The sequence below is a fragment of the Lactuca saligna genome, chromosome 9 (assembly GCF_052625555.1).
Source record: "Lactuca saligna cultivar CGN05327 chromosome 9, ASM5262555v1, whole genome shotgun sequence".
In the NCBI taxonomy this organism is placed as follows: Eukaryota; Viridiplantae; Streptophyta; class Magnoliopsida; order Asterales; family Asteraceae; genus Lactuca; species Lactuca saligna.
The window spans coordinates 11,215,107-11,226,621 of NC_136425.1; positions in this window are offsets into that span (position 1 = coordinate 11,215,107).

The window sequence follows — 11,515 nt, forward strand, 5'->3', positions numbered from 1 at the left end:
CTTGATATATATACAATATTTATTGGGAGTTTTTTAGAATGATTGATAAAACCATATTAAAAAATTAGAAAGGATATCGAAAAAGAAACAATTGAAAAGAAATAATAGACAATCTAGGCCTGTGAAGCTAATCAACCTTCTTTTAGTAGCACATAAGCATCACATCAACACTTTAAAGCTTATCACGACAACCAAAATGGCGTACCTTGACCATAAGATGGATACCCTTATCCAAAAATGACACACCTTATGCCATAAATGGCACATATTGAACCCCTAAGGGGCATCTTGCACACAAGGGCAGCATTTTGTTGTATAACACATCTTTTGATGCTTCAGTCTTCTTTCAGGTGCTCCAGCTCAACTCCAAATGCTCTATCGTATTGTTCCACTCACAATGCTCCATCAAGATGCTCTATCATAATGCTCCATCATGATGCTCTGTCATAATGCTATGTGATGATGCTTCCATGTGCTTTCAAATGCCTAATCACATTTGATCAAGTCTTTCCACCCTAACACTTCCTTTATGCTCGACATGTATTTCAGTGTACCAATACATTCTTCAAATATTGGTAAAATCTTATTGTAGTGGCAAATCTTTTTTCCTTCATCTTCTAAATTCGTATTATGCAATATAATGCATATATATATATATATATATATATATATATATATATATATATATATATATATATATATATATATATTATGTTATGTATTCTTTTACATTTGTATTACTATGCTCGTACAATTTCTCGGTTTTCCAAAAATCTCTATAACTTAAGCTACACTTATTTTATTTCAATTGTAACTTATATTTATGTTCATTGTCGTTATTATGAACCTATAAATAATATTTATCAGTGATTCCAAGTCATTATACTGATTGATCTACTTACAAGGATAATATATAGACTAGATTTAGTGAGGTGTTTAAAGTGAGATTTCCAAACAGTATACTCTATGTACCAAACATACCCTACCTCCGATATGATTCTACCTGGTTATTCCATACTTGATAGATCTTGATGTAGACATTGTAATTGTTGAAAAATCTAGACTATCATTAGTCATAAGGAAGATCAGACTAAGACTTAGTAATAATCATACCCAGGTCACGTCAAGGGGAAAAATCAAGGTGTTAGGCGAAGCTCTGCCCAAATCACCAGTATCTATTAAATGTTATATGTGCTTGCTATATGTGTACTTCATATTAATGCTATAATATGATATGATTTTAGTTATATAAATTACTTATCATATTCGCATTGGGTATTGAAGGGTTTTGGGAAAAATAAAATAATGGGTTGGGTAGTAAAGGGTTTTTTGGGAAAATAAAATAATGGTGAGTGGTCATGCATTATCTTAACGGGATCAGTTATCTAACAGAATATAGGTGACGATTATCGACTATTCTAGTTTGTCTGGTGGAACACTATCAAGTTCGCCACCTGTATGTGTTAATGATCATACTTTTCAAGGAAAAAGAAAACTTGTTCATTCGGGTACTCTATCCCCTCAGGGTTGTCTTGTTGACGCATAATTGCTACGGGAATCCCCGAAACGGTATTGTATACTCACAAATATCCTTTAGAGTAGGTTTATTGAGATTAGTATTAGGGATTTGAGAGTAACAATAACGGGAATGGGTGATTGAGATTATTTTTTTATTGTGAAAAATATATAATTACAATATTGTGGGTTGAAAACCCTATGTGCTCACCCGGTTCCCAAGCCTGACTCACTCAGTTTCTTTTTATCACAGGTAGCGGTGCGAAGGTACAATCCACTAAGAGATTCGAGGATTTTAGGTCATTAGTACAATAATTTAATGTATGGACTGTAATGATTACGTTTATGCTTATTTTTGTATCAGTTATGACATCCAAAAAGTTAATAATCAATGAAAAGTGTTTTTTTCGGAAATACTTTTTATGGAACAAATTCTGCATTTATAAAGATCACTCTAATTTAAAATAAGTATAAATAAAAAGGTCTTTTCATACCGTAAAATTTAGGGATGTCACATCATCCCATGTGTTTTTCCCCAGTTGTATGCTAATTAACGAATTGTAACTACATATTTCTTAATTTGAGAGAAACCTTGTTTGTGTCTCGCATCCCAATGTCTACGTCTCGCCTCACAATATGAAAATCAATTCTTTAAGTCATCAACTATGTGTATAAATAACTACTTTCTCATCCATAACCAATGTTTAAATTTTGCAGCGTACACGATATAATCGGAAAAGTGGCATTGTACAAGATGTGATTGTTCTCATTAAACATCCCAAAAATACGGTCCAAAATTTTCATTTTTAATTTATATATAAAACCATAGAAACCCAAGTCATCTCATAAAAATATAAGTAATAGTATCTCAAACATCATATCAAAATATTGTATCAAAATCACATGTCCAAATATCAGAGTATAAACATCCCAGACTGAACAAATGGTGTGTGCACTACAATCATCGCGAGCTCTTCCCCATGCTACCGAAAGTACTTGAAACCAAAACTGAAAACTGCAAGCACGAAACTTAGTGAGTCTCCCCAAACTATCACATACTATACACATAAAGATTAATATATATATATATATATATATATATATATATATATATATATATATATATATATATGTATAAGATAAGCTAGTCTTACTATTATAATATTATAAGATTAATAATTATATATATATATATATATATATATATATATATATATATATATATATAAAAGACAAGCTAGTCTTACTGTTAGTATGCCTTATTCACGAAGGCGATCTATAAGGGGGTATAAGAAAACTGCCTATAAAATGGCGGTTGAATGGGTGCCCATTCTCACCCACAACTTCCTTGATTGGTGGAGGGTCGTTAGTTGAATGGGTAGGATAGGGGAACCAATTCCTCATTAATAAGTATAATGATCTATAAAGTAGCTAAATGTTTTATAAATTACCAATTTTAGTTACTTTAGGAAAAATGTGAAAATGATGCTATACCATAAAATCACACTTTGCACCTTGACAAGTCGTTAGTGGAGCGTGTGTGGTTAACAAGCACACTAATTTGGGACTATCAAAGGTGGAAAAGGGTAACTCGATGTTTATCAAATATCAATGGAGTGTGTGTGGATAACCGACACATTGATTAGGTGGTAAATGACATCAAGAGTACCAAGTACATTTACATGGTTATTCACATCTTGTTTGTGATCCTCGGTATCCCGGTCACAAACTTGAAGAGCATATTGAGATTTAAACATGTCGTTGAAAAGTTCAATAAATCTCAAAAGAATCTAGGAATTTCAATTCATTTAAAACTTAATTGTCTTTTTCGTTTTTCATGGTGGAAATTCGTAAATCATCATTTACCTACCTTCAAATTATTTACAATTAGATTACGGCATCCCTCTTCTAAATTGTAAAGTCCTAGTCCTAATTTTTCATTTGGGTGTTAAATTGGGGATTCTTGTCTAATCTAAACTTTGTCTCTTTTCTTTTTCAGATGTCTACTCCAAACAATAACGCTTCTAGCTCGAATCCTTCTGGCTCATTCTCACTCATGAACTTGTATGGGAAGGTGATCAATGACGGGACCAACTTTAACAATTAGATCCGCAACATCCACATGGTCACCCGTTACGAGGATACATAGCATGTTCTCGATAAGGAGCTAAAGGAGATTGACCACAACACTGCTACTCCTAAAGAGATTGCTGCTTATGAGACTCATAAGTTAGATGCTATGAAGGTTCATTTCATCATGCACGCAACAATGACTATTGAACTCCAAAAGTCCTATGAGGACTACTATCCGTATGAGATGCACCAAGATTTGATGGATAGGTACCATCAAATTGCGAGGCAAGAAAGGTATGAGATCATTGTTGTGATGATCACTACCAAAATGAAGGATGGAGAGTCCACCACAGCCCACCTGCAGAAAATTCAAAGGTACGTGGACCGCTTGCTGATGTTGAATGTCAACTTCGATGAGAAGTTGGGCATAGATATCATTATACACTCCTTACCTACTTGCTACGACCAGTTTCGTATGTCCATCACATGAACAAGGAGGAGGTCGCTCTAAGCAAGCTTCAAGGCCTGCTAAGGACTGCTGAGAGTAGTCTAAAAGGTAAATCTGTTGTGTCTACTCCTACTGCTACTGCCCCTGTTTAGGCTATTGGGCAAGGAAAGGGAAAGAAGAGGAAGGCTCCTTCTAAAAGCCACAAGGGAAAGTCACACGATTGTACCTCTTCTAGTGGAACCAAAGTTGGTCCTGCTGCTCCCTCCTCCAAATCGAAGAATGCAGAGTGCTCCTACTGCCACGACAAAGCACATTGGAAACGAAGCTGTCCGAAGTACCAGCAAGATATCAAGTATTGGAAGATAAATCCCACCTTCACAGGTATTATACTATTCAATCTAATAAGTCATCACATGCTATGTCTTGGGTACTCGATACAGGATGTGGTTGTCACATTTGTTCTGATTTACAGAGTCTAAGAAGAAGTAGGTATGTGGAGCATGGGAAGATAAACTTGATCATGAGGAATAGGAAATCGTCGGGTATCACCAAGATTGGAGTTTACTCTTTAGTTCTTAGTAGTGGGTAGGTTTAGATTTGAATAATTGTTGTTATTCGTCAGAAATGACACGAAACATTATTTCTTTTCATGGTTTGTATAAACAAGGTTTTAGATTTTAATTTAATAATGAAACTGGTTCTATTAATGCTTTCTTTTATGGTACTTTCTATTTTGAAGCATTACCTTGTAATGGTATATATGAAACTGTGATGGTTGTAGAAAACTTAGGAAATTATGTGTTTCATATCGATTCTTCCAAGGGTTTGGACAAAGCATGCTTGTGGCATTGCCGTCTTGGACATGTCAACAAGAATCGCGTAGCCAAACTCTAAAAGGATGGAGTGTTGGAGTCATTCGACCTTAGGGACGGTGACACGTGCGAGTCTTGTTTACTTGGAAAGATGACTAAGTCACCCTTCATTGGTACATGTGAAAGGGGTGAGGGTTTATTGTATCTCATACATACTGATGTATGTGGGCCCTTTAGACTCACCACAAGGGATGCAAAACTCTTCTATGTGACATTTACCGATGATAATAACACATATGGGTATATCTACTTAATCAAGCACAACTCAGAAACCTTTGAAAAGTTCAAAGAGTTTAAACAAGAAGTGGAGAATCAGCTGGACAGGAAGATAAAGAATCTCTGATCCGATCGAGGTGGTGAGTATCTTAATATTGAGTTCCACGACTACCTCAATGACTGTAGGATTGTTTCACAATTGACACCACCTAGGATACCGCAGTTGAATGGTGTGGATGAGAGGCACAGTTGAACCTTGTTGGACATGGTATGTTCCATGATGAGTCGAGCTTTGTTACCTATCTTATTTTGGGGGTATGCCTTAGATACTGCCGCCCATATCCTTAATCTAGTCCCGACTAAGATGGTTGCCAAAACAACTCACGAGATGTGGACAAGGAAATCTCCCGTGTTGACACATATCAAGGTTTGGGGTTGCGAGGCTTTCATAAGACGAAAGACTCACGACAAGCTCGAACCTCGTAGTGAGCGATGTATTTTCATTGCCTATCTGCAAAACTCCTTTGGATATCTCTTTAATAGATCGATTGACAATGTCATCTTTATTGCAAGGAGAGGGGTTTTCTAAGACTAAGAACTCATATTCCAAGAGAACAGTAGGAGGCAAATTGATCTTGAAGAGATTCAAGAATCAAGCGATGAAGGAACTTCTAACACTGGCACTCAACCCGAGGAGGAAACTCCTATTGAACTGATTGAAGAGTCCTTGCCTCTTAGATGTTCCAGTATAGTTAGTGTTCCACCTGTATTGTATGGCTTTCATATAACAAGTGAAGGTGATATGTTTATTAGTGATAGTACACTAATAAATTTGGATGAACCTAACAACTACAAGGAAGCCATGACAGGCTCGGAGTCTACAAAGTGGAAAGAGGCTATGGACAACGAGATTTTGTCCATGTATGAAAATCAAGTTTGGAACTTCGTTGACAATATGCCAGGTCGTAAGACGGTGGGTGCAAATGGATCTTCAAGAAGAAGAACGACATGGATGGGAAAGTACACACGTATAAGGCGTGTTTGGTTGTGAAGGGCTTTACTCAAACTCCCGAATTTGACTATGATGAGACCGTCTCGCCAGTAGCGAAGATTAAATCTATAAGGGTTATGTTATCCATAGTTGCGTTTCATGATTATGAATATGGAAGATGGATGTTAAAACCAGTTTCCTTAATGGGAAGTTGGCTGAAGATGTTTACATGAGTCAGGCATAGGGTTTTGTCAATACAAAGCACCCAAATAGAGTGTGTAAGCTTGAGAAATCAATCTTTGGATTGAAACAAGTGTCTCGCAGATGGAATGTTTGTTTCGATGAGAAAGTCAAAGTGTTAGTTTTTTTCGAGAAGAGAGGATTAGTCCTGTGTGTATGTCAAAGCCAGTGGGAGTATAGTTAGCTTTCTCGTTTTGTATGTGGATGACCTACTGCTCATAGGAAACGACGTCCCAACCCTGCAGGAGGTTAAGTCCTGGCTTGGGAAATGCTTCGTTATGAAGGACCTCGGAGAAGCTACCTATATTATTGGGATAAAGATACTAAGAAATATGAGTAAAAGACTAATAGGACTTAATTAGAGTACATACTTGGATAAAGTGTTGAAACGTTTTAGCATGGAGAATTCCAAGAAAGGGGAGTTACCAATCTAAAGCAATACCAAGTTAAGTAAGACTTAAAGCCCAAGTACCGAAGCCGAGATAGCAGAGATGAGCCGAGTACCTTATGTTTTCGTTGTTGGCTCGATCATGTATGCTATGACTTGTACTCGCCTTGATGTGGCCTTCGCTTTGAGCATGGTCACCAGATATCAAGGGAACCCTAGTAGAGCACGTTGGACTTCAGTGAAGAACATTCTTAAGTACTTACGAAGGACTAAGGAATGGTTCCTTATCCTCGGTGGGAGCGATGACTTGAGAGTGAGAGTGTATAGTGATGCCAATTTTCAGACCGACCGAGATGATTTCCGCTCTCATTCAGGGTGGGTCTTTACCCTGAATGGAGGAGTAGTGACTTGGAAAAGTCCCAATCAGGATACTGTGGTTGATTCAACGTGAGAACCATAGTACATAGCAGCAAGAGAAGCGTTAAAGAAGGCAATATGGCTAAAGAACTTCATCGGAGACCTTGGAGATGTACCGGCCATAAAGGAGCCTATGGAGATTTTCTATGATAACGAAGGTGAGGTTTCCTAAACCAATTAACCGAGGGATCATGGTAGATCCGGGCACATCGACAAAAAATATAATTTTCATTAGACATCGGGTAGAAGAGGGAGTCCTCGTAGTAAAGAGGGGTTTCACTCCTTCTTCCTGTGTGATCATTGGCCTCTCGCAAATAATCCAAAAACAAGATAAGAACCTCAAAATCACTTCTAATCACCAACAATCCTGAGAGCACGACTCTTACCCTATCGAGAATCCCTTTTGGTGCTCCTCGAGTACTTATACTAGACATTATGGGGGGTTTCACCCCTTCCTCCTTCGTGATCACTGGCCATCCCAAGGCAGCTTCCCAAAAGCAACAATCTTTCCTTTCTCTGTTAAGGGCATACCCTTCGCTGTATCTACTTCTCCAGCCACTCCCAGGGCTGGTCACTTCACTGATACCCACTAAATGCTTCCTCTTATCGTTGACCCCGACCGAAGGTCCCAACTAATCTGCCATAATCTGGGTTACCGAACTCCCACCAGTTATTGCACCCAAGCTAAATCACTCAGTCGCTCCCAACGATTCCAAAGGAAACTGCTCTATCTAACATGCCATACTGACTCTACAAGTCCTGGGATCCTCGATCCCCTATCTTGACCCTAAGGTCTCTACCAGGTCCCACCTGTACCGCTACTAACATACGGGCCTCGCCCACAAGTCCCACACAATCCATACTACTGAGCGACCATGCCCTTGGGTCTCACCCATCTAGAACTACAAGGTCTTAAACCTTCCTGAAACTCAACGACTAACCTTTATCGATCTCTGACATAATAACTAGGAGACACGGGCCTCGCCAGAACTCCGCTAATTAGGAGATATGGGCCCTCTCCCATTCTCCTCTAACTGGCTAGCAATTAACGTTGCGGCTATCCCGCAGTCCTACCGCACTCTCCATGCTGTCTCTGCCACTAACTACAATCCGAAAGCATCCCGTGTCGGTTGTTTGCATGATCTACATCCCGACTTACTCGAGTCTTGCTGGCGATCCTCTAACCTAGTTTCCCAAACCAGCCTTCAGCTATCATAAATATACCGAACCGAAGATCACATGAGTCTGGTCTAGTATACTGCGTGTAACCTCAGCTTATATCAACTCCCGCATCCGTTCCTAGAGCTGCTCGGCTCCCGATCCTGAGCCTGATCCCTCTCCGGGGCCTGATCCGCCCACTGATCTCTCGTGCAACGTCACCATGCTGAAAACATTGTTGGATTAATTTCTAAGTCCATAACTATAATTGGTAAGACTTGACCCGACCCGACATGGTCCATTTGGGTTGCATACCATCATGCACTTGGGTAGACTAAATGAGAGAAATAAGACACTTATGGTTATTAATATATTATAAAGTTCTAGTATATTAATAATAAGAATAATGAGATTATTTAATTAGTATTGATCAAGAATTAATCTAGGATTAATTGAGTGATCAAAAGAAGACTAATTAAATATATGGGTTGATTGTGTAAATCATCCATACTTGTATAGTGGGCTAATGCTCCATGGATTATCTAGTTGGGCCAAAACCCATATGATGCTCCATGGTGTATTTGAACCCATGGATCCAAGGAAATGGAAAGTCATGACAATTAGGGTTTACCCTAATTGTATAACTATATAAGCATCTTATTCTTGAGGAAAAATCGGCCACTAGTGAGAGTAAGAAAGGGCTAGCCGATTTTCATGAAGTGTAGAATTCTCTCTAAGTTATTCTAAGTGTTTTGATGATTGTGAACCATTTGAGGTGTCACACTTGGGGCACTAGGCACTCAAGCTTCATGAAGACAAGCACCATCAAAGAGGTATGTATTCTATCTTGTTATATTGATAGTTTTGTATGCTAGTTTAGGATAATACCTTGGATATTCATATTTGCATGTATAATAGAGAAAACATAGATCCAAGGTATTTAGGGTTGCATGTACACTTAGGAGTGTTAGAATGCTCATAACCCAACAAACATATCATAACAATCATCAGAATACCTATCACTACCGAGGGATCACACACACACTACAAGTTTCCTGGTATCATCTCGACCCTTCTTGAATCGAGTACAAATCCTCTGCTTTCAGTAGTATCGATCCCTACTACCTTCCACATCTATTCGTAGTTTCCTCAAGAATTGCCTCGACTACACGAAGTCCCTTTCACTGCTACTAACTCTACTCCCAGCACTACTCTCATCCTAGGATTGCCCTAGGGTAACCTCCAACCCGAACCTAGTCCTCAGCTACTAAAGGCATATTCATAATGCCAATTAACCACTACCTGAATACCAATACATGTGACGAGGCTCAGATAATCCTTTGAGTAAAGGACTCTTCCCTACAACGATTGGACTTGGACAAGAGCTGCGCAATAGGGCCAAATCCAGCACTCTGAGATTATTTAATCCAGATCACATGTGACGTGACGTATTCACCTAATGGCTAACTCCCATCACTCCGACTCCCACAAAGCACAAAGCAAGCAACATTCAGAAGAAAGGGAAAGTCTAACCATATAATTCAATCAAGTTGTTGTCCTCTAACAGGAAGCTGTACTAGCATGCAATTCATAAAGCTCATACACACATAACAGGCACATAAGGCATCTTCCTAGATCCTTAGTTCTAAACTAGCATGCAATTCTAATACAAATATCATAACATAAACTGGTATGGGTAATCTGGGGAAACTTACTTGAGCTCGGCTGATTGCATGCACCATACCATTTTTCCTTCTTTTCCAAGTTCTTTTCTCTTTTCAAAACTCTTCCCTTTTTCTCAAAGTTTGTTTTTATGAAAATGATTTTCCTTTGAAAATTTTCATACCAATCCCTTAGTTTGAGTTCAGACACACCCGAGAGCATGTTTGAATCCCTCAAACCAAGGTTCTGATACCAACTTGTAACGTCCTAAAAACACGACCCCAAAAAAATTCATTTTAATTTAATAATAAAACCACAAGTGCCAACAATTCATTCAAAACATATCACATCATAGAATCATGTCTAAAACATTATTTTATTTTATCAGAGTAAACATCCCATACTGAATAAACAATAGTGTGTGTCATGCGATCACCCCGAGCTCTTCCCTCCACTATCGGAAGTACCTGAAACCAAAACAGAAAGCTCTAAACACGAATCTTAGTGAGTTCCCCAACCTACCACATACCATGCATAATCAAATACTACATGCACTAGGCCTCGCCAGCTACATCGGGCCTTGCCCGCTATATCGCCCCCCTGACCCCAGGCCCCGCCTGGCTTCACGTCCCGCTCGGTTATACAGATCTGTTTCTCTTAGGCCCCGCTTATCTCTGGGCCTCGCCCGCTAAACACATACAACATATAACATAACACATAACAAGTAGCTAACATACTCTACTCCTATCTCGGGCCTCACCCCTACTCTGCTACTAATGAGCTATGGAACCCCGTCCATACTCTGCTAGTGGTGAGATAAGGTACCTCGCCCACACTTACCTCCCTACCAGGCACATACGAGTATCACACAGACAACAAGTATAAACTAACGTACAAGCATTCTCCGGGCACCCACCCGACATCGGACCTTGGTCAGGAATAACATACTAGCATACAGTGTCTAGGGCTAACCCCCGGGTCTTCCTACTCATAAACTACGTGGGTCGGCATTGTGGCCTTAGACCCATTCACACAATGAGGAGACTCACCTTGCACTGCTGAACCCTTGTTGATATTCCTTTGGCTGCTATGTGACAATTCCCAAACCGCTGCTCCTTCGGCTCCCCGAGCTATCAATACCAAAACATCGCTTAGTCCAATATAATAATTCCTCATAGGGTAGAATGACCATTCTACCCTTCCTAGCCCAACTTGATACATATCCAAGGTCCACTACAATGATTCACAAGGCCCAATACTAGGTAAGATTCTCAAGCCCACTAGTGGCCCACTAATGGCCCAATTTGCTATATTGGGCCCATCCCTTTAATGGGCCTTACCTTAAGCCCATAACATATTTTTAGCCCATATCAACTGACTCTTGCTGACCCACTATGGCCTAAAGGCCTAAAGTCCAAAACACAGCCCAAGCTGAGGCCCAAAAACGCAAAGCCCAAACTAGCAAAATATTTAGGGCGTACTCCTATGTACCCTAGGCGTACTAGCTGATGGCTTGTATGCCGTACGTACCTCCT